Source organism: Phyllostomus hastatus, unplaced genomic scaffold (assembly GCF_019186645.2).
Source record: "Phyllostomus hastatus isolate PE091 unplaced genomic scaffold, TTU_PhHast_1.1 phas_scaffold_1066, whole genome shotgun sequence".
Lineage (NCBI taxonomy): Eukaryota > Metazoa > Chordata > Mammalia > Chiroptera > Phyllostomidae > Phyllostomus > Phyllostomus hastatus.
In genome coordinates, this window is record NW_025334004.1 from 7,938,112 (window position 1) to 7,960,260 (window position 22,149).

Sequence of the window (22,149 nt, forward strand, 5' to 3'; positions counted from 1 at the left end):
GTTCCCGCCCTCGCTGGAGCCAGGCGACTAGGCAGCGGTCCCGCCAGCTCCCGCCTGGGCCTGGGCCAACGACGGCCTTCGGGGGCCCAGACCTGGTGGGGGCCGCGCTGCCGGCGGCCAGGCGGGGGTAGTGGGCAGCCGCATCCACCCCTCGCACCCGCCCTCTCTGCGCGGCCCGAAGCGGGGGCGGGTCCGCCTCAGGCCGCTCCCCGCGCTGCCCGCGGCGGCGCTCTCGGCCTCTCACCGGGGCGGGCGAGTTCTGGGAAAGCCCGGCCCAGGGCGGGGGCCCTGCTGCCGCCCGCGCCGCGGTCCGGGCAGTGCTCACAGCTCTGCGGGCGCGGAGCGAGGGAGCGGCGCCCGGCGGGGGCGCACGGGAACGCGGGACGGGCAGGCGGGCGGCGTGGGCGGCGGACCCCGGCGGGTTCGCGGGGCGGGAGCGGCGGCGGGCGGCGCGCGCCCCGGGCTCTGCCTCACCGGCACTTGCCTGGTTCTTGCGCGCTCCTGGCAGCTGCCCGGCCGCTGACACACAGTAGCGGGGACACCCGACGCCGCTAGCGACAGGCGCGTCCCTAAGGGAGGCTGCACTTGGGAACATCGGCGCGACGGGCCAGAAGAAGAAAGGTGAGGGGACGACTGTGTCGCTCGGTTACTGAGGCTTGGAGAGGGGGAGAGGCGGGCTTGTTATCGTTAAACGAGGAGGTCCGCCAAGGGCGGTTGCCCAGGTCTGCCTACCTGGCGGAAGTGTAAACCCTGACCCCCACCCCTGACCCCAGACTCGCGGGGAACTGAGGCAGGCGACTCCCCAGAGAATGCAGGCCAGCCCTCCTGTGGGCTGGAGAACACCCTGAAGTGCCTCCTCCTTCACTCCTTCAGATGTTTGCCTCAGGTCCCCACTTCAGTTTGTGTGCATGGTGTGGAGGTGGCCAGTACAAAAGAAGAAAAGCGTCAGCTCTTTTGGTAACAGTACTTCGGGGAAGATGCTCCAGGAATTGTTCCTGGAGAGATTTATCTGCATCAAGGTTTAGAAAATACAATATTGTATGGGGGCTCACTTTAACTGGTAACTACCTCTTTTTTCCAAGTCCTCTAATCCTGTGATCGCGAATATCCTGGAGCTAGTTCTCCGTGATGGCTAATGGTAAATGCACAGTGTAAATGTATGGGGTTCTTAACCCCCTTGCCTGGTACTTATAAACCATGAAACACTTGGTTGAACGGACTCAACCAATTATTCATTGTAAGAAAGATTCATCCTTTAAAGACTTATCAGTCATTTTAAATAGTGAGCTCCCTGAATAGGTGTTAAGTAGGATTCACTTCATCAAACAGATTTATTTCCACATGGTTCATAATTTTAATTGCGTTACACGAAATTTGCTAGTAGGTCATTTAGATCCCTGCAAGGTTAGTATGCTCTCTCGTGTTTCTTACTGTAGGAATCTCTGGTAGGGATAGGGTGGGGCCACTGCCACAGAATGGGCACAACTGAGGCCAAGAATGCTGGATCCCACCAGGGAGAATTTTTGAGAGCCTGTCTTGGGAGGAGGGACTCTATGGATATCCATACAGGGGCCCATTGTCACTTGGGGGAAAAGAGGAGGTGGGCTATCTCTGGATACTGTATGCAGTGGTGTCTTTGAAAATACTTTCTGAAGAATACCTGATGATATTGTCATCTAGAACATCCTTTCCTTTTTCTGAATGCCCTTCCTGCCCCATTTCACCACCCTAAATCTTAACTAACTTTCAAACTGAATTTCGTTGGTGTAGTGAGACCTTCCCTGACACCCCAGCCCCAAATAGCCAACCTTCCCCTGCTCTGATTCCTGCAGCAGTTTTCCTTCCCAGCCTTTCTCCTCTCTGCCTTCTTTGAGAGTTACTTATGTAGATGTTTCATTTTCCCCCTACCGAAGGCATTAACTGTGGCTTTCTTTGACACAGTGCTTGCACCTAGAAGACCCTCTAGAAATAAATAGGAGCTGGTATTAAATGTTAAGACTTTGGTTCTTCAACACAAATCTCTACTTTGGAGGAGATAATATAATCAAAGAATTTCAAGACAAGCATAATATTTACCATTCTTATTGTCCCCCACTTACAGTCCACAGGATAAATTTTTCTTATACCCAGGAGCCATGCATAGTAATCATCTTTGGTCCTTGGGGCCAAGTAAGAGGTGAGATTGAGCTGGAGGGACGTCCTTCCAGTCTTTCTAGTAACATAAGCTTCTTGGATGTGCTCCAAGGTTGACCTGTGTCATTAAAAATTCTAAGCTCAAGTGGGTTGTGGTGATGGTAGATTCCAGTGAAGGTGGTTCGTTTTCTTTTTCTGTTTGCAACTTGTTAATCACAATCTTCTCTGGGTTTTTGTTATATACTTTAAAAAATTCATTCAATGTGTAATTTGCTACTTACAAATTTCTAAATGATTAAAGGAACATTGAAGAGAATTGTGCATGATGTTCTCTAAAGCAGAGAGCAGGTAATGTTCCCCATACCTGGGATTGAGGAGTATTTGCTCTGCACGTGTGTGTGTTGGCAGTCCCTGCCTTTTACACACCTGGCTGGCAAGCAGCTGACACAGGACAACTGCTTCAGTTGGGGGCTCCTTCTCTCTGCCTGGGCTACATCTGCTAGGGGGAGAGGGGTTCCAGGGGAACACAATGATTTAGAACTTCTGGGTTTAGGAGGAGAAGCAGGGAAAAAGCCAGAAAAAGCAGTAACAGCTTACAGTGTGAATTCATTTGACCAAGTTGCTTTCCTCCTGACATTTGGTTGAGATCCTGGTGTCAAGCAAGTGGGAATTTGGTTGGGGGAAGTGAAGACAAGCATGGTACTCCTGTAGAAGGGCTGGGAGGTATTGATGGGGGCTTAGGGAAGCATATAGCCCAGTTATATGCTGCCTAGAGGAGTGTTGGAAATGGGGAGTGGAGAGTAAAGGAAAAAGATATCAAAGATATCCTTTGCCATGGGCCAGCCATGGGGCCTAGAAAGTAAAACTTTTTAACATCATGTGGTCCTCTTTGCTCCCAGGGTGCAGATTTCAGGCTTGTTTTTATTAACACTTTAATTCATCTGTATTATGGTTTAAGTAAGTTTTCATGGGCCAGTTGGAACCCCGCCCCCTACAACTATGCTGTACGCAGTATGGTAGGCACAAGCCCCATGGCCATTTACATTTACATTTAAAGTTTGTTTTCTCACTTGGTAAGAACTATTTATACATTTTTATTTCAAAAATAATGGATGGACATGTTTGCTGTGGACCCCACCTACAGTGTTTTGTAATATATGGCATATATACCCTATTACCATTACAAAAGCCAAAGACTTCTGATTTTGGACAAGGAAATATGGAGATGGGAAAACTGAGGAACTAAAAGGTTTAAGTAACTTGCATGAAGTCACAGCAAGAAAGTGCCAGAGCTAGTATTCAGTCAGAATAGGCTGGCTCCAGAATTCATTCGCTTGAACTTTGTACATCGGCCTCTGGACTCATCACCCCCAAACAAATGACTGACCCTTTTTTTTTTTGTCTGGGTGAAACCAAATAGCATTAACTCAGCTGATTAGAAAGTCTCAGATAGAGCTATGGCTAAATTGTTTAGCAGTTGAGGTTTTGAAATGCTATGGGTAGTTAAACCACTGTAAATAGGCATGCTTAGCAATTGTTTGGCTTGCTGCTTTCCACCTTTTGCCAATCACAGTTGGTTTTGAGCCATTTGCTGTATAAGAACTGGCAGGTAAGAGGCTGCTTACTGTGAGCATTGGTAAAACCACTGGGCTCTTATTAAAACTTGGGGCACACCCAGGGTTTGTATACTCATTAACTGTTGTGGGGTGAAAGGCAGACTGTGATTTGGTTCTGGTGTGTACTGACTGTTGAACTATGGGTAGGGCCATTCTGGTGGCCCACTGGGGTTCTGTGACTTCCTGCTATGGTTTCAGAGCATCTGGATCAATCTGACTCAGTTGTAAGTTTCTCTAGGAGAGACTGTCGGTTCCTCTCTTCTTTTTGGGAGGTTCACAGTCCCACAGGGGAAATTTTCTTTATACCCAGGAGCCATGTATAATAATCATTTTTGGTGCATGCCTTGGGAACCTGTAGGTCTGGCCTAGGGTCAGCAATGGACTTTTCACCTTCCATCCCCAAGTAATGGCAGGCTTAAGTGTTCCCTTTAAGGCTTTTTGGTCCAAACTTACATTTGAAGAAATTCTTGAGTAACCTCAAGTTTTCTCCTTTAAATATGAGAAAATGTTCTGAGTGCTTAACCATCTATGTGGACCTTTCAGCATGGACCTTTTAGCATGGGACCTTCTAGATGGACCTCCATCTCTCTGTAGCTGGGGACCATGTGTACCTCTGTGGCCCCTTCTCTAAGATTGCTAATGGTCATGGTGCCCCTCAGTTATAATGGCTAAGGAATAGAGACAAGTCATTCTCTTGGTCATATACAAGGGCTCTAGAATCAAGTTTAACTGGCTTTACATAGGCTTTGCCACCTACTAGCTCTAAATCTTAGGCAAGCAGTTAACATTTCTGTATGAGACCTAAGTAAGATAATTTACCTATAGCACTTTGCATAGTGCCAGGAACATAGTACTCAAAAAATTAGCTACTAATATTGTTGGTTTTCCCCTCTGGGCCTACCTAAATCTTGATGGTCTTTAAGTTTAGGCTTTGGAGAGGCATGTGTGGTAACCTGAATAATGCCAGTGACCTCCTAAAGGTATAGAAGTCTTAATCCCTGGACCCTGTAAATATGCTACTTTATGTGATAAAAGGGATGTTGCAGATGTGATTAAAAAGATTTTGAGAAGAGGGGATTATCATGGATTATCTGGGTAGGCCCAATCTATTCTAGAGGCAGGCAAGAGGGAGGCAAGAGGATCAGCGTCCCTAATAGGAGGTAGGAGTAATGAGAGGAAGGGGTCAGGAGCCAAAGAATGTAACTACTTCTAGAATCTGGAAAAGGCAAGAAAACAAATTCTCCCTTAGAGCCTCCAGAAGGAATGCAGCCCTGCCAACCCATTTGACTTCTGACCTCCTGAACTGTAAGATAAATTTGTATGGCTTAAGCCACTAAGTTTGTGGCAGTTTGTCACAGCAGCAATAAGAAGCTAATACAGTATGGAAGAGAAAAGAGAAAGTGATCAGGAGTGAAATGAAAGCTAGCAAAATAAGAGAACAATAATAGGCAGCAGTTAGTGTAAACTTTGCTAGGTACTGTTCTAAGCACTTTATATGTTATTAGCCTGTCATCTTTACACAGCTGAGATTTTATTATCTGCATATCCCAGAGGAGGAAACTGAGGCACCAAGGGGTTAAGCAACTTCCCCCAGGTTACACAGCTAGTACAGGGTAGAGCTGGGTTGTAAATCCAAGCAGTATAGCACTCCTAACTGCTTCCCACACTGCTCCCAACGGCGGGTGTTTCTGTCTGTTAAGTGTGACAGTATCAGACATGGAATGGTATGTTACTGTATGTAAGGAAAAAGCAATATTTGTATCTGCAAGAAGGGAGGTACCACCCTCCCCCAAAAAGAATGGGTTATTGAAGTATTTGGTAAGTTTTTGCTATTTCTATTTCATATAATATGTGTGGACAGCTTGAAGCTGGAGGACGCTGGCTCTGGGAGCAGTTCCTGTGCTGGCTTCCCTCTCACGCTCCCACCTCTGTTCCTGTAGCAGCCTCCCTCACTCACCACAGACTGCTGGCCCTGGTGCCCTCTTGGCTCTGCTTCCCACCTCTGCCTGTTTATTGGATTTGCCTCATTCCTCTCTGCTCCAGCCCCAAATTCCACCTCCTCTGGCCCCTCATATGCTCAAACTTGAGATGGTTAGTGTCAGGGTCCAGATTGTGAGGTACCCCTAACTGCTGTTGATGGGGGGCATATTTTTGCCTTTTCCCTTTGGCTTAGCTAGCTGTTGTTGGTTTTCTAGTTGTGTTTCTTTTGTCTCTCAAGTGCATAATTCAGAGTGATATTGGTTTGGACCAGGGGTTTTCAAATTGCATTCCAGGAGGATTTGGAGCTTCTGCCATGTGAGGGAGATGGTGGGAGACGAGGATCTGAGCCCTTCACCCTGCTTGTACGGAAGAGCCCTGCTCTTACTCATTTTACATACTGAGGTTCTACCTTAGATTTTGCATGAAAGAGAGATTCTAATGGTAGAGAAGCAAAAGGAGGAGTTTGAGAAGAGCTAAACCCAAAGTCAAGGCACTATATGTATGACAACAATTGTAGCCCAAAGATTTGGATGTGCAAGAAATATAAGTGTATTTTTTATAATTGTCTTTTATAAGTTTGGGATCTGGAGCCCAGTTGCTCAGATTTGTTTACATCCTGGTCCTGGCTCCATTACTTATATACAATTTGTGTGACCTTGTGCAAAATACTTCGTCTGTTGGGGCCTAAACTTTCTCATTTACCTAATGGAAGGGGTAATAGTAGAACCTATCTAGTAAATGAGATAATTCACGTAAAGGTCCTAGAACAGTGCCTGATAATACAATAAGAATTCAAAAAACACTTGCTCTAATGATTATTTTTATTATTATCAACTCTCCCTATGGAATGGCAGAAGAATCTAGCCTCTTCTCTTTTGGTGATGCTGAAGCTAGGGGTCTTACTTCCATTTTTCCTCTCTTTGCCTAGTGTCATTGAAATGCCCATAGTCCCTGACCAGGGCTGCTTCTCCTGGGTATAGTATCTTCATCCATAAGGCCTCCCTGAGGTCTCACTGCCCTCTGCCTTCTGCTATCAGGGCTTATAGGACTTTTCTTTTTTCCTCGCCTGCCTGCCAGCTGGAGGGGCTGGGATGGAGGGGCAGAGTGAAACTCCAGTCTTCTCTCTGTTCCTTCTCTATGACATTTGGTCTAGAATTCAGACTTAATGCTTTTCAGTCCTTTTCCCTCTACCCTTAAGGCTTAAAAAAATAATAAAAACATAAACATAAACAGGGTGGCTAAGTTTGACAGGGTTATTGGTTAAACAGTGCCATTATCTACTTAGCAGTGGTATTGCTGCTGGCTCTGTGGAGTAATCTGCTATGTGGTGGCCCCAATGAAATGTGCTGCATTTATAAAAATACTGGAAGAGCTCCGTCACACAAATCCAGAGCTAAAACAAAACCTGGTGAGCATTTATATATTTTGAAGGCTTTGGAGGATCAGCTATATTGTAGTAATAAAATGGTAAGGTTACTGTATTCAGAATTAAGGAAGAAGCAGAAGCAAGGAGAGACTCTGTTTTGATGACTTCATTTTGGGTTTAAACTCTATAATATCACTGACTATGGAAAATCCAGGGAATGGAAAAAAAATCATTGGGAAAAACGCATGTGACCAAGTACATACTATACACATCTGGGATTAAAATATCATATAACACAGTTTAATTTGGCTATCACTGGAGTTGGTTCAAGTTACCATCATTTCTAAAGAAAGTTTCAATTCATTTGTTATTGTTAATAACACAAACTCAGATGTCATTGATGAACATATTTTCACCTATGAAATGTTTGCCTGGAAGAACTGAAGCACTCTCTAATAGCCTGGTTTGTCAGTCTCAGAGAGGTGGATAAAACTCACAGAAGTTAAATATTTTGGCATGAAATTGTATTCCTTTTTTTCTCCCAAAAGCCAGAATGAATTTGGATGACAAGGCAGAGCATGGGCTTCACTTGGTCTGCAGTTATGTTAACTGCTGGGGTCTGAGCCATTCAGATTCAGGTCTCTGCTGCTGAGGCTAATTAGTTCCTAACACAGCCTGGTTTACTATGACTGAGGTTTTGTTCATTATGCCTCGGGCAGGGTTTTAAAATTCACAGTGAAAGGTATTGTAAAGAAATGTGTTCAATTAAATAAATGTAAGAGAGGAAGGCAAGAACTTCTTGAGTTATATGCATAGAAACTATAAATTTGCAGAAAGAAATCTAACAAGTGAGTATGTTGCGCCATCAGTGCAACATAGCAGTCAGACAGCCTTGCAGGCTCTCCCTTAGCATGGCCTGGGTCACGGTTTTTGACTGCCCTGTGCTGACTGAGAATGGGCCAGGCCTCACCAACGCCAAGTCATGGGATGGCTGACAACAGGTGAAGTGTGTTCTCGACTCAGGCAGGCAGGCCCAGATCAAATTCTTTAAAGGATAAGAGAGTGTGATTATTTCTAGCCATGCTGTGTATTTCCAGTGAATTATCCCTGTCTAAGCAGCCAGTTGTAAAATATGTCACTATTTTGGAGATAGTAGTTTAAAAGAAAAAAGAATCTTTAATTCCAAAACATTTTAACAACTAAAATTCTGTCCTTGAATTATTAATGAAGACATGCCTCTGCGTATGATTAGTTTGTTACCTTTTTGTTGTATGCTATGACATCCAATAATAAAATTGAGGGCTGAAAAGGAGGGAATCCAACTTTAGCCCTCTCAATTTTAAAGTTGAAGGAACTGGGTTTCCTGAGAGACTAAAGGTTTTGACCAAAGCCAGTGGCAGAACTGGGCCTTTTGTTTCAAACAATATTGAAATCATACCATAGATACATAATATACAAGTGTGGATCTTGAATTCTTTGCTTAATAGTCCTTATTAAGATGTTCCCATGCAAGTTACTCTTTCCAAACTTTGATTTTAATGGCTGGTTCTTACTCTAATGAAGGGCTTGCTTACCCTTTTCCCCATCGTTGAATGCTTAGTTGTTGATTCCTTAATGTTTTGTCCATTTGTCTCATTTTAGTTTTATTTCATGAAGTAAGACTGTAACATATGGCTGTAAGCCGTTCCCTATCTTTGTCATTTGATGCTGTTTTGTTCAAGTAGCACTTTTTCCGGATTACAAAATAATACAAGTTAATATTGTATAATTTGGGAAGTAGGGAAAAATACAATAAAGAAAAAGTTCAAAGTCACTCACAGTTCTATCATCTATAGTAGCTGCTAACATTTGGTTCATGGCTTTGTAGAGGTTTCTTTTGTTTGTTTGCCTTTTCCCAAATTGAGATCATACTTACATGTTTTATAACCTGCTTCTCTTTGCCTAACTTTGTTAATTATAATTAAGGAGATTGTATTGATTCCAACTATGGGTTATATGTATATATAAATATTAATGAAATATCATATTTTTGAAATGTTTACATGGTTTTTAATGTACAGAAATATTTAACTTTCATTTGGCAGACAGATCTGTGTCCTCCCTGATGATTCCTTCCATGGCCTTTAAATTTGTAGTCTTTGTCTACTTTCTGTGATTAACTTTATTTTTTAGCTTTCTAGGCTTTTAGTTACATTCAGCTTTTTCTTTGGAATCAGTTTTTGTACATATTATGAGTTGAAGACCTAACTTGTTTCCTAAATTGGTAATCTTTCTTAATAATATGTTTATTTCCTTACATGCGTGCTTATATTCCTTACATAATTTCCTTAAATATTTATTGGCTAATCCTAGATGATTTCTAACCTCATTTTATGTAGTTTAAAGTCAGTTTAAGGCATAAAATATCTATCTGTAATTTCTCAAATGAGTACTACACTGTTTTAGTTGTGTTAGCCTTATATATTAATATAACATGGAGAAATTTTCTCTCATTATAACTATTCAAATATTTCTTACTTTCCCTTGCTTATTTTTGCGAATTAAATTTTGAGATATTTTGTCAAAATCTCAAAATTCCATTGTAATTCTAATTGAGATTATAATAAATCTGTATAATTCAGGAAGAATTAATATGTTTACAGAACTTAGTCCTTTCATACTGGTATATTTCTTTTTTTTTTTTTTTTTTGAAGACTTTATTTATTTGTTTTTAGAGAAAGGGAGGGAGAAAGAGCGGGAGAGAAACAGCAATATATGGTTGCCTCTTGCACACCCCCAGCTGGAGACTTGGCCCACAATTCAGGCATGTGCCCTGACGGGAATCGAACCATCAACCCTTTGGTTTGTACTCAGGCTGGCTCTCAATCCACTGAGCCACACCAGCCAGGGCTGATTTATTTTGTAACTCAAATGTTTTTATATCTCTGAGTTAAGTTTTGTGGTAGTACTCATATTAATCATACATTTCTTACTCATTTAAAAAAAGTGTTTATTTCTAATTTAATCCACTTAATGTTTTAGCTGATTCTCCTGAGCTTTCTTGGTAGAGAATTGTATTGTCCACAAATAATGATTACTTCTCCTTAAATCAGAAATTTCTGGGCATTAATAACAAAGAATGAAAATAGTAGACCTTTTTATTGTATTCCTGAATTTAATGGAAATGCTGTCCATATTTACTATTAAGTATGATGTTGGCTTAAAATATTTAAATTACTTTGAGGAAGTAGTTTTATAACCAAAGATTTTTTTTTAATTAAAGGGATTGAATTTTATCAAATGTCAGAAAAGTAATCTGACATTTGGGATGATTGTATGCCTTTTTCTCATTTGACCTATTTATATTTTAACAAATTTCCTGTCACTAAAGCATGTTTGCAATCTTGTTGTGGCAGTTTATCATTTCGTTAATGAATTATATCTCTAAAATAGAGACTAATCTAGAACCCATTTAGATTTTACTTTGGATTTTTAAAAGTTTAGCTTTATTTTAGCTGTGGTCATTAAAGGCTTGTATTAAATAAAATTAGCTTGCAGCTTCTGAGTATGCATAGATTGAATTCCAGCAGACCCCTTGCACTTTCTTGAGAGTGACAGGGGCAGCTTCAGACGTGAGGAGCTGGGACACTGTTTATGTGGAAGAGGTTAAAGAGAATAAAGTGCCCACCACAGATTGGTTAATTAGGGATTGTGCTCTTGGAAAAAGTTTTAGTGTTAATCTAAAAGTAGCCTCTAAGTTTGTTCTTCCTGTGAGATGAAAATGAAATATCTTAATGGATGCCTTTTTAAAAAAAACTGTGACATTCATTTTTTTGTGCTTCTCATAAGATAGGATTGGAACTCTACTATTAGAGGGTTGGGCACCATCTTTGAGGATTCCCGACACTGAATGTGGATCTGTTTTTCTGGAGTGATGGGATGTTAAATAGGGCAGCGAACCTGGAAGTCAAAGCTTGAGCTACATCATTACCTTAGAATCTAATAGAGGTCAAATTTAATGTCAAGTCTTTGTTTAGGTGAAAGGTTAAAACAAAAACAAAAAGTGTTTCAAAGGCATATGGAAAGAAAGAGAGAAAGCAGTTACAAGACTTACAGATATTTGCCCTGGCTGGTGTGACTGAGTTGGTTGGAGCATCGTCTGGTAAATGAAGGGTTGCAGGTTTGATTCTGGTCAGAGCACATACCAGATTTGTGGGTTCTATCCGCAGTCTGGGCATGTATGATCCCTGATCCAGGCACATACAGGAGGCAACCTATCAATGCTTCTCTTTCCTTTCCCCTCTCTATAAAAGCAATGAAAAATTGTCCTTGGGTGAGGAATATGTATATATGCAAATACTTTTAAGTTTTCGTTTAACCAGATCCTATAGAGGACTGAGAAATTGACTCAAAGATTTAGCTATTGTGTGGGTAACATTGTGGAGAATTTGAGGAGAATCTGAGTCTAAGATATAAGGAAGTGGTTGATTGTTGCTTCACCTTGGTTTTCTTCAGACTCTTACTACTTACATGTTGTCCCTCATTCCCTGTTTTCTCTTTTTTTCTACAATTTTGTTTTGCCCAACCTTTTTTTCCTCATCTATTCTGTGCTCATACATATAGCATCCATTTCAAGTCATCCTTTGTGTCAGTCACTATGCTGGTTGATGGATGCTACTGCCCACCTGAGCTTGCCTGGGCCAGATGATACTGCGGGTGAGAACCTAATAATTTCTGTAATGTGTGAAATCAGATGTACTCACTCTCTGCCTTTCTTAATATTTTAGACATTTATTTGCTTAGGGAAGGGTAGTATCAAACATCATGAATGAGGAATCATTTATAAGTTGTAAAATTTGATAATATTTTGTTGAAGGGGCTTGATTAAAACTATGTGATTTGACTCATAGGAAAGAGGCTTCTATTATGGCTACTTGTTCTCTCTAGTAAAACATTTTATTCTTTCTGAAGATGTTTCTTTTCAACTTGAACTCTAGAAACAAGGGCTGCTGGGACTGAAGGCGGCACATTCCAGAGAATAGACTACAATGCACAAGAAGAGGCAGTGAGTGCTCACCTTGTGACTGGCTCTGTTCAGTGCAGAGGCTTAGGGGAAAACCTGGGAGAATGCCCAGGACATTGGTTGCTGTTGTATTGAGGAAGACATTCAGGTTCATCTGCAGTAACTAGTTCACTTAGATGCCCTACTACTGATGTATTGCTTTATTAATGCTCTTTGAAACTGAGTACTATTGGTTGGTTCTGTATAGAGGATGTTGACTACATTTCTGATTTTATACCCAGTATTTGCCATTAAAGATCTTTCAGTCCACTTAGAGACAGGGCACAAATACCTGAGATTTTCACCCTCCTTACCAAGAAACATCTGAGTTCTGGGCCAGTTGTTACATGGCTGAATCCAGGAGAGGGAGCTCTGGGCTGGAGTTTTCTGGTGCAGAGTGATGGCTTGACTAAGGCAGGGTGTCTTGATGAAAAGGATGGGAAGGTGTTTCTGCCTGGGGAGAAGTAAAGCAATCCTTGGAAGGCTCGTTCACAGTAGAGCATTAGTTGGCCAGGTAGGCAGGGTCTCCTTTGAGGCCTTCTCTTTCCTTATTCACCCCACATATATATTAGGGTTCTTTAGAATTTTGACATCCATCTCCATGAATTAAGGTTCACCTTTACATCAATAATTCCAGACCTTTCTGCATCCTCACTCCCAAGCCCCAGTTGCATATCTAGCTACCTGTGTGACATCTCCCCCAAACAAGTGTCTCCAGTTGAACTCATCTTTTCCCAAACCTATTTCTCTTGTGTTCTCCATTACAGTGAAAAGGATCTTTATTGACCCACTTGCCAAGACCAGAAACCTCAGCTCCCTGAGGTCATCACCACTGAGTCCCTGGTTTCTTAGCACTGGGGGCTTCTCCTTCCCAGTACTCCCCACATTCTGCTACTTTCCGTTTCAATGTCTGTCTTTCCCAATAAAGCACATGATTCATGAAGCCAGGGGCAGGGAGTCTTGTTGTTATTCACTTCTATTATATTCAGCTCCAGCATAATATTGAGCCTGTGACAAAGGTGGTCAATAGATATATATTGCTTGATTTTACTAATGGAACTTCCTGTTCATTCTGCTTCCTAAATATCTCTTTAGTCAGGCACGATCTGGTTTGAAATCCAGCCTTGCTGTTTACTAGCTGGGTAGCCTTTATTAAGCTATTTTTTAAAATTTATTTTGAGATAATCTTTGATTTACAGATAAAACTGTTTTTGATCTCAGTATGCATCAGTTTCAGGATCAGGAAATAGTCATAATTGTAGTGCTTATTACCTCATAGGTTTGTGGTGAGGTTTAAGTGAAATAAAGCATGTAAAACATTATTGCTGTGTTTGATACATGGTGTATATTCTCTCTACTGTTAAAACGGTAGGTTTAAAGCTAGAATGTGGAAGGCCCTCAATGCAGGTTAAGAAGTGTGTGTTTTATCTTCTGGAAGGTAAAGATCCATGAAAGGTTCCAGTGGTGTGATGGGAAAACCATGAGCTCACATGAGTATCAACATACTTGGTTTCAAATAAAAACTCTACCACTTAATAGCTGTGAGGCATTCTCCAAGTTACCTAACCATTCTTAACTTGAGTTTTAAAATCTCTAAAATTAGGATAACAATACCTTGCACCAAAAATTGTTGTAAAGTATAAATTAGATGGTATATGAAAAGCAGCTTACACTAATTTTCTTTTTAAGTAAGTTTCTTTCTTCTAGTGATAAGCTCTGGGTTCCCTTGAAAAACGACCTGTGGTTGTTTGTCTTTGGCTCACCCCACTTTAACGTTTTTATTAGATACTTGGATGAAGGGATAAAACCTTATTTCCTGCATAGAATAGGTGATGGCATGGAGGCTCGAAATGACCTGAATGGGCTAGAATGTTGGGCCTTCACCAAATGGCAAATCAGGCAGAGCAAAGCAGCCAGGGCCAAGGAGACCATTTACAAAGTGATTCCACTAGTCTAGGTGATGGATAGAAGGGATCAGAACTGAAGTGGTGTTAATGGCGACAAAGGGGTTTAACAGTTGGGAAGAACTTTTTAGATGCATGGGTAAAGAGGGCTAGAGATGACTGGGAAGTTTCTTTTTCTGGGTTTCTGGGAAAATGGAGATGCTGGTTAATAGAAAGAAGGAAGTTAGGCTGAAGAATTGAATTAGAGAGAGGAAGGAGGACAGTAGTCCGGTTTTGTGTGTGGGGTGTTGGCTGTACTCAACCCGAAGCTGGAAAGTCAGAACTGTAGCTCGTGGGAGAGGCTGTGTCTGGAAAGAGGCATTTGGGAGTCATCCACAGAGAAGTGATAGTTGAAGCCAGGTGGGAGGGGATGGGATAGCCAAGGAGTGGCCAGTGCTATTCAGAATCATTAGCATTGTTGGCTCTAACTCGAGATAAGGTGGATAAACAAATCCTTGCCCAAGTGGGACTTGTTCCACTGCCTTCCTCAGTTCTTTAACTCATCAAAGTGAAATTCTACATGATGAAAACAATCTCATGTAATAATTTCAGGCTTTAAAAACTCATTTATTTATTTATTTTTAGAGAGAGGGGAAGTGTGGAGAGAGAGAAACATTGATGTGCAAGAGAAACATCAATCCATTGCCTCTCACATGCCCCCAACCAGGGGCCTGGCCCGTAACCCTGGCATGTGCCCTGACCAGAAATTGAACTGGCGAACTTTGGCTTTGTGGAACGACACCCAGCCCACTGAGCCACACCAATCAGGGCTGTTCATTTTTAATTACACAAGTAATACATCAATACATTCTTGGTTGTAAAGAATGTAAACACTACAGATAAAGTAAAAGCCCCTATTAATCCCTGTCCAATTTTACTTTCTTTTTGTAGAAATAATCACTGTTACTGGTTTAATGGATGTTCTTACAAACATTTTTCTTTATATTGATATGGTTTTACACATGAAGATATACTTTTATTTCTTTGTGTATTTCGTTTTACTTAAGTGAGCTCATACTGTTTTGTTGTTGTTCTCTTTGAATCCTTACCTGAGGTCATTTTTTCATTGCTTTCATTGCAGGGGTGTCAAACTCATTTTTACCTGGGGCCACATGAGCCTCGAGTTTGCCTTCAAAAGGGCCAAATGTAATTTTTGGACTGTATAAATGTAACTAATCCTTAAGAGTTAAATGAGAGCTTGGTGCTGCCGGTGGGTGGAAACAAGGTTAAGGGCCGGATTTGGCCCACGGGCCTTGTGTTTGCCACCTATGTTTTACAGAAAGCGGGGGCGGGGGGAGAGTGAAGAGAAGGGGGAGAGAAACATCAATGTGAGAAAGAAATATTCATTGGTTGCCTTCTTGTATGTGGCCTGACCAGGGTACATGCCCCAACCAGGGTATGTGTGCCAACCAGGGTACGCACTCTCACCAGGGATTGAAACTGCAACCTGGGTATGTGTACTGACCAGGAATCAAACCCACAACTTTTCAGATATGGGACATTGCTCTAATCAACTGAGCCACACTGGCCAGGGCGATCGATGTTCTAGTCTATGCCTTACCTTAGGCTGCTCACTCTTCCCCAGCCCTCTTTTCTCTGTACATTAAATTCAGTTTGGATGTCAATCACTCCAAAATACCTTCCCTGACTCGTCCCAGGTCTGATTCACTTCACTGCTTTTGAGTTTTCAATTTAGTGTCTTTCTCATCCATTTCACTATGACAGTCTGTCACCCCTCTATCTCTGGGACTGAGCCCAGACGTGAAATAAACATGCACTGAATTCATGCTTGTTAACCCAGCTGATCCAGGCAGGAATTGTCTTTGTGGTTCTTCATGGTTTGCCTTCCTGGCAGATCCCTGACTTTCTAAGTAGCATCTTGTTATTTGAACCCCATTTGAGTTATCAAGAAAACTCACTGAGGGGCCTCACTTGTCATAAATAATATGGTTGCATTCTGTTTGCGTGGTCTGCAGCAGGGAGCATCGTTTTAGATTCCTGACAAGTCTCTGCCTAGAAGGGGTGAAGTAAGGAGGAGCCACACCACTGTGCCAAGGTCACAGAAGAGGCCCCTCAGGTTCCTTGGGGCTTCCTGAACTGCCCCTTCCTCTCATAAACCCGACCTTGTGTAGAGTCTTTCCTCTTACAAAGCATCTTGGCACACCTGATCTCATTTGACCTTTTATACAAATCACCTTGGGGACAGAAAGAGCTGATTAGACACAGGGAAACAAATGAGGCTTACTCATTTATTTAATCTACAAATATTTATTGAGTTCCTACTATGTCTCCAGTGAGGCCTTGGGAAGCTGGCAGTGAACAAAACCAGTGCATTCCCAGCTCTCGGGGGTTCTGGTTCTAGTCAAGGGAGGCCAACAAGTAACTAATGTACAAATAAATAATAAATATAATTTCCAGTGGTGGTAAATGCTCAGGAGATGATTGGGCAGGATAATATTACAGAAAGTGATGGGTGGGAAGGGAGGAGCAGCTGCTTTAGAGCAGGCATTTCTTTAGAGCCTTTCTGATGAGATGACATTTGAGCTCAAATCCGAAAGGTGAGAAGGAACAGGCCATGTGACTCCCAGGGATGTGGCTGACTTGCTGAAAGTCCAGGGTGGAGCTGGCACTGGCGCCCTGAAGAAGGCTTTTTCCTGGTATTCCTTGGGCTCTTTTCTTCCCTCTCTGCCATGCCCATGGACATACATGAGTATGTCCGGGACAAGCTGTGGGCAGGCAGTAGATGAGGCATGCGTAAGTGCACTGGGACCTCTCACAAAGCCAGCCCAAAGCTGAAGAGGGGCAACCCGATGGCCAACTTGGCTTTACCTTCTGTCCCTTCTCAAGGGATCCCTTAGGACTAAACCTCACCTCTTTCCAGATCAGCAGGACAGGGTGACCAAGATACCTCCCCCAAGGCAGCTAAGAGGTTAGCATCCTGTCATTTTTCTTTATTGTGGTAAAAATATGTAACAGGACATTCACCATTTTAATCATTTTTAAGTGTACAGTTCAGTGGCATTAAGTGCTTCACATAGTCGTGCAGCCATCACCACCATGCATCTCCAGAACATTTTCATCATCCCACATCGATACTCTGTACCCATTCAGCAATTTGCCACTTAAGCCCTGTTGGATTATAGGTGGTGAGGAAATGAATGCCATTTACAAAAGCTCTTCCTCTGATGGGTGAAGTCTCCTTTTATTTAATGGAGTATCTCTCTGTTTAGTCCAAAGACAACTGGTATCAAAATCACCTGGTTAGGGGTGGGGAAAGGGGTGGAGTGCCTATTAAAGATGCCCATCTCCCCTCCCCTTCCTGAGTCAGAGTCTCTTGGGCTAGCACTCAAGTAAGTGTATTTTTCTCAACTCCCCCACATGATTCTGATGCTGATATAAATGTGAGAATCACTAGTTTCAGCCTCATGGGAAGAATAGTTGAGGAAAAAATCTTAGCCAGGGCAGAAAAGGCTTGCTATGGGGAGGTTTCTATCTGGCTTTGAGTATCTGCTTCACCAGTGGCTAGGTGAATAATTCTGGGCAAGTTGCTTAATCTCTATAAATCTGTTTTCTTATCTCTACATCAGAAATTGTGACCATAGTATGTACCTCACTACAGTTGCTATGAAGACTGAATGAAATTATACAGATGAAGTGCTCAAGTGGATGACTTGTATGGAAGATCTCAGGTCTTATGTAGCATAGAGGTGGTGAAGTGACCCAAGAGACTGCTTTACACTAGTTATGCTTTCTTAATTACGGCTAAGGTGAATCCAGATTTACTAGTTCAGAAGTGCTTTATCTTTAACTGTCACCTCACTGCAGTAAAGTAACCAAGGTTATTAGTCAAGATAGAAATATGTGTGTGTGTATGCCTATATATTCCTGTATATAGATACATACATATGCCTATATATAGGCATGTATGTGTGTGTATGAGTGTGTGTATACACACACACACACATATAGCAGTTGAGAGGGTACAATATTTTTTTTATTGGAAAATGTTTTCAGAGACCAAGTCACATGGAGAAGTTCTTGAAAGGAATGGTTAGGTCTTAGTAATACATGTACTGCCTAGCTGTGGGGAATTAGAAAGGAAATGAGGTTCTGGCACATGTTCCAGATACCTTCCCTGCTTGGGAACAAGGGCAGTTCAAGGTTGTCTAAGAATATTCTGGACAGTTGGTGCAGCAGTAGTTTGAGAGTAAGGCTCACGGCCACTTGTCAGAAAATCTTCCTGAACAAAATGTGGCTCTGCAGAAGGAAGGTGGAAGGGTCTCAGGAGTGAAGTGGGGATGAATACGCAGGTTAAGGGAGCAGAGGACTAGACCATCCTGGCTGAGGCGGCTATGAAAACAGTGGATCGGAAGGGCTAGTTTTGATTAGGTCACCCTTAAACCTGGCTCCATTTGTCCTAGTTTAATATCATAAATTATTCCCTAAACCTGGCAGATAGCCCTTCAATAAATTTCAGCTAGACCCAGCAGTTCTATGGACCATTTATACTTGGTGTCTACATAGCATCTGTCACAAAGCAGGTGTTCAAAAATGTTTTTTGAATAAGTGAATGAATGAATCAAATCCTTTGGTTGACCAGCCCTTGGAAGAAAGATTGAGTGATCTAGAATTTGCTATACTCCAAGGATGGGATCATGCTTACAAATACATCAAACAGGTGAGATTATACTTGATTCTAGGGGGCAGGGCATGTAATTTTCCATGATCTCTTTTTTAAAATAACATTTAGAACATTGGAGAAGATATTGTTAACATTTATATAGATTTCATTATATCTTAAAATTATTCCTTTAGACAAAATGACATTAAACAAAAGAAGCAGAATAAAAACAGAATATACAGTATAATTTCAATTCTGCAGATGATATATATTCAATGGGGAGAAAACTGTAAAGAAGTTATAATAAAACTATGGCTTACCTAATTATCTTTTCTACTTTTTACTTCTCAGCCTTTATTCAAATTTTCTTTTTTATAAACATTTTATTTTTTATGTTTTTAAAAATTTAAAAAGACTTTACTTATTTTTAGAGAGGGGAAGGGAGGGAGAAGGAGAGGGAGAGAAACATCAATGTGTTTGCCTCTCAAGCATTCCCAAGTGGGAACTTGGCCCACAACCCAGGCATGTGTCCTGACTGGGAATTGAACTGGCGACCCTTTGGTTTGCAGGCCGGCACTCAGTCCACTGAGCCACACCAGCCAGGGCTAAAATTTTCTACAGTAAATATGTATTGCTTTTATAATCAGAAAAAAACAACAGGTGTCATTTGTTAAACAGTTAATGTAGAATGTGATTCAGCACTGTAGGCTGCTAGTTTAGGTCAGAACAACCCTACTTGCTTTAGAATAGATTGTGGGATCATCAAACAGCTCTGTACTTTGAGTTATGCTGCCCTGAAAAATAGCAAAAATGTCAAGGTATTGGTCTACAAATTAAACAAATTTAAACAACAACATCCCAAAATCTTGTTTGCATCATTATATTTCAATCAGGTAAAAAGTGTGAATAATATTGTTTCTTCCCCTTTGGATGATGACTTGTCAGTGGTTAAGTCAGAGGCACAGCTAAAATGAACTTTGAATTTTAATGAGGTGTTCTAGTCACACTTTTAACTCTACTGAAAACAAGACATTAGAATGACATCAACTGTTTGAGTTAGCTCTTGGCTTCAACTTCCATCCAGAATTTGATGTCATTGATGAGGCGCACGATAATTTTTTAAGCTTACTGACCAGAAGACCTCTGAAGACCTTCATTGGTGCTGGTGTTAAATATAATGTGAATTCAAGAAGGAAAATGGCCATCTTATGCATTAAATATGTGGATTTAAAATGCTTTCCATCTGCTGGAGCTTTGTGGGGGAACCTCTGTGAAACTAAAGGGTTATTTAGTCTGGAAATGTTTTACTTGGTGTGATAATAAAATATAGGCTAGATATCAGGTGGTAGGGAGTGCAAGAAGCACAGCCATGAAGAAAAGAGTTTGCAGGAGCTGAATCATATCTTATTTTGATTAAATCAGGATCATTTTACAGAGAGACTGTAATGTGAGAATGTGTTAGGGTAGTAGAGTGGTTCTATTATGTTTAGCTCAACCAGAGTGAGTTAGTTTTCATCACATGTATTTTTAATTCTTTGGAAAAACAATTACATTAATTGAGGAATGACTTGTAAAATACCAGTTTGAAAAAGACATTTAATGAATAGGTATGTTGATGCTATCTAACTCTTAATTAATTAAAAATTGCTTGTAACATGATACCCTAGCTCAATGGTGACCTTTGGCTGCTTGGGGAAGCCTGTTATATTTCTGATATATGGAGTGGGTAAGGCAAGGCCTTCAAGGAAGCCATTCTAGGTGCTTCCCTCTTTTCTCTTCCCTTCATTGCAAGGCTTCCAAACTGTGCTATGTTGACCTGGTATAAGAACTTTCCAGCACCTGTCCAGAATGGTTCTATTATGTCTGTTGCTGTTATGCTTAATGAGGGCAGAGTAGCCTTAGTGTGCCAGCCAACTCACAACCTTTATCCCAGGTCCAAGAAGCAGCCAGGACTCCCTCTCTCCTCTGTTTTCTGTCTGGCTTCACTTCCCAGTGCAGAGTACTTGTTTATAGACTATGACATTCTCTGGGAAGTCTTTGCTGATGACTTGAGTCTGTGCTGGTTTTTGCTGTCTCTATCTTTATGTTTTCTATCTATTGCACAATTAGCATACACACAATTGAATGATTTTCCTTACTTTTTAATTGACTGGACTATACAACTCAGTTTTGTTTTGTTTTTGTCCTTATCTGAGAACATGCTAATTGATTTTAGAAAGAGGGCAAGGGACGGAGAGAGGGAGGGAGAGAAACATCAATGTGAGAGAGAAACATCAATTGACTGTCTCTTCCATGTGCCCTAGACTGGGGAACAAACATGTAATCCAGGCATGTGTTCTGATCGGGAACTGAACTCATACCTTTTGGTTTATGGGATGACTCTCCAACCAAGTGAGCCACTCCAGCCAGGACCAATTATGTATTTTATGATATTAGTTCATATCCTTAGTTTTATGGCTCTATAGTAATGAATGATTTTCCTGTAGAAAGGGATTTTGCCTTTCTTGTGAAGTTGTGTGGTACCTTGAACATGTGCTAAGCACTCAGTAAACTCGTAACCTTAAAAAATTATTTAGTGGCATGCATTGGATGAAATAAGGAAAATTATTACATACCAACATATAAATACTATTCCATCCAAAGCAATAAACAAGCAAATATTTGTTGAACCTTTATTATTATTGTACCAGAAGGTGATTTACAAGAATTGGACATGGTCCTATGTCAGGAAGTAATTTGTGTATAATTACTCTCAGGAGATTTTTATGATGATAATAAAAGATACTATTTTTTGAGGGATTGCCACTTCATAGGATTATTGTGAGGACTGCATGAAAGCCATTATGTTTCCCTATTTCACATAGAAACTCTGCTTTAGCAAGGTTAAATGAGTTGTTTAAGGTCAGCCTATTAAGTGTCACAGACAGGATCAAAATTGAGACTGATTTCACTATTCTGGTGCTGTGTGGTCAGCTAAACATGTTCAGCATCATTTGTACGGTTGAATAGGTTGTTCACTGCTCAGAGGTTACTGGCCAAAGGTGCAAGTGGGGCTGAAATGCAGCCTATAGTCCACTTGAAATTTGATATGGACTTATGTATAGAATTTAGGGCAAAAGTAGGTTTACAGATGTTCATATGGAAAATATTACAATAATTAATAAGTAATAATACAAGAATAAACTATGTCTTGCATATTTATAACTGTAAACCTACTCTTGTTCCCACCCTGTACAGCTAGTATTTAGCCACCACCCCAGTCAAGATAACCAGCATTTCCACCGTTCTCAGAAAGTGCCTTTGTACCATACTATGCTCTTTCCACTCCTTCTTCTCCTCCTGCAAGATTGATCTGACTCTACCTCCATTGCTTAATTTTGCATGCTTTAGAATAGCACTGTCCTATAGAACTTCGTGATCATGGAAGTGTTTTATATATCTGTGCTATT

General features: G+C 41.3%; 1 protein-coding gene across 5 annotated transcripts in view; it reads left to right on the plus strand.

Annotated features, from left to right (window-relative positions):
- Positions 1 to 303: 303 nt before the first annotated feature.
- Positions 304 to 22,149, plus strand: part of PLCE1 (phospholipase C epsilon 1) — a 315,034-nt gene continuing 293,188 nt past the window's right edge. For 3 of the 5 annotated variants that reach the window (XR_006787513.1, XM_045854080.1, XM_045854084.1), the window contains exon 1: positions 504 to 621. The gene's annotated coding sequence lies outside the window, so the exon portion shown is untranslated. Of the gene's footprint in view, positions 622 to 22,149 lie in introns of all 5 variants that reach the window. The other 2 variants (XM_045854082.1, XM_045854085.1) reach the window with 1 other exon arrangement.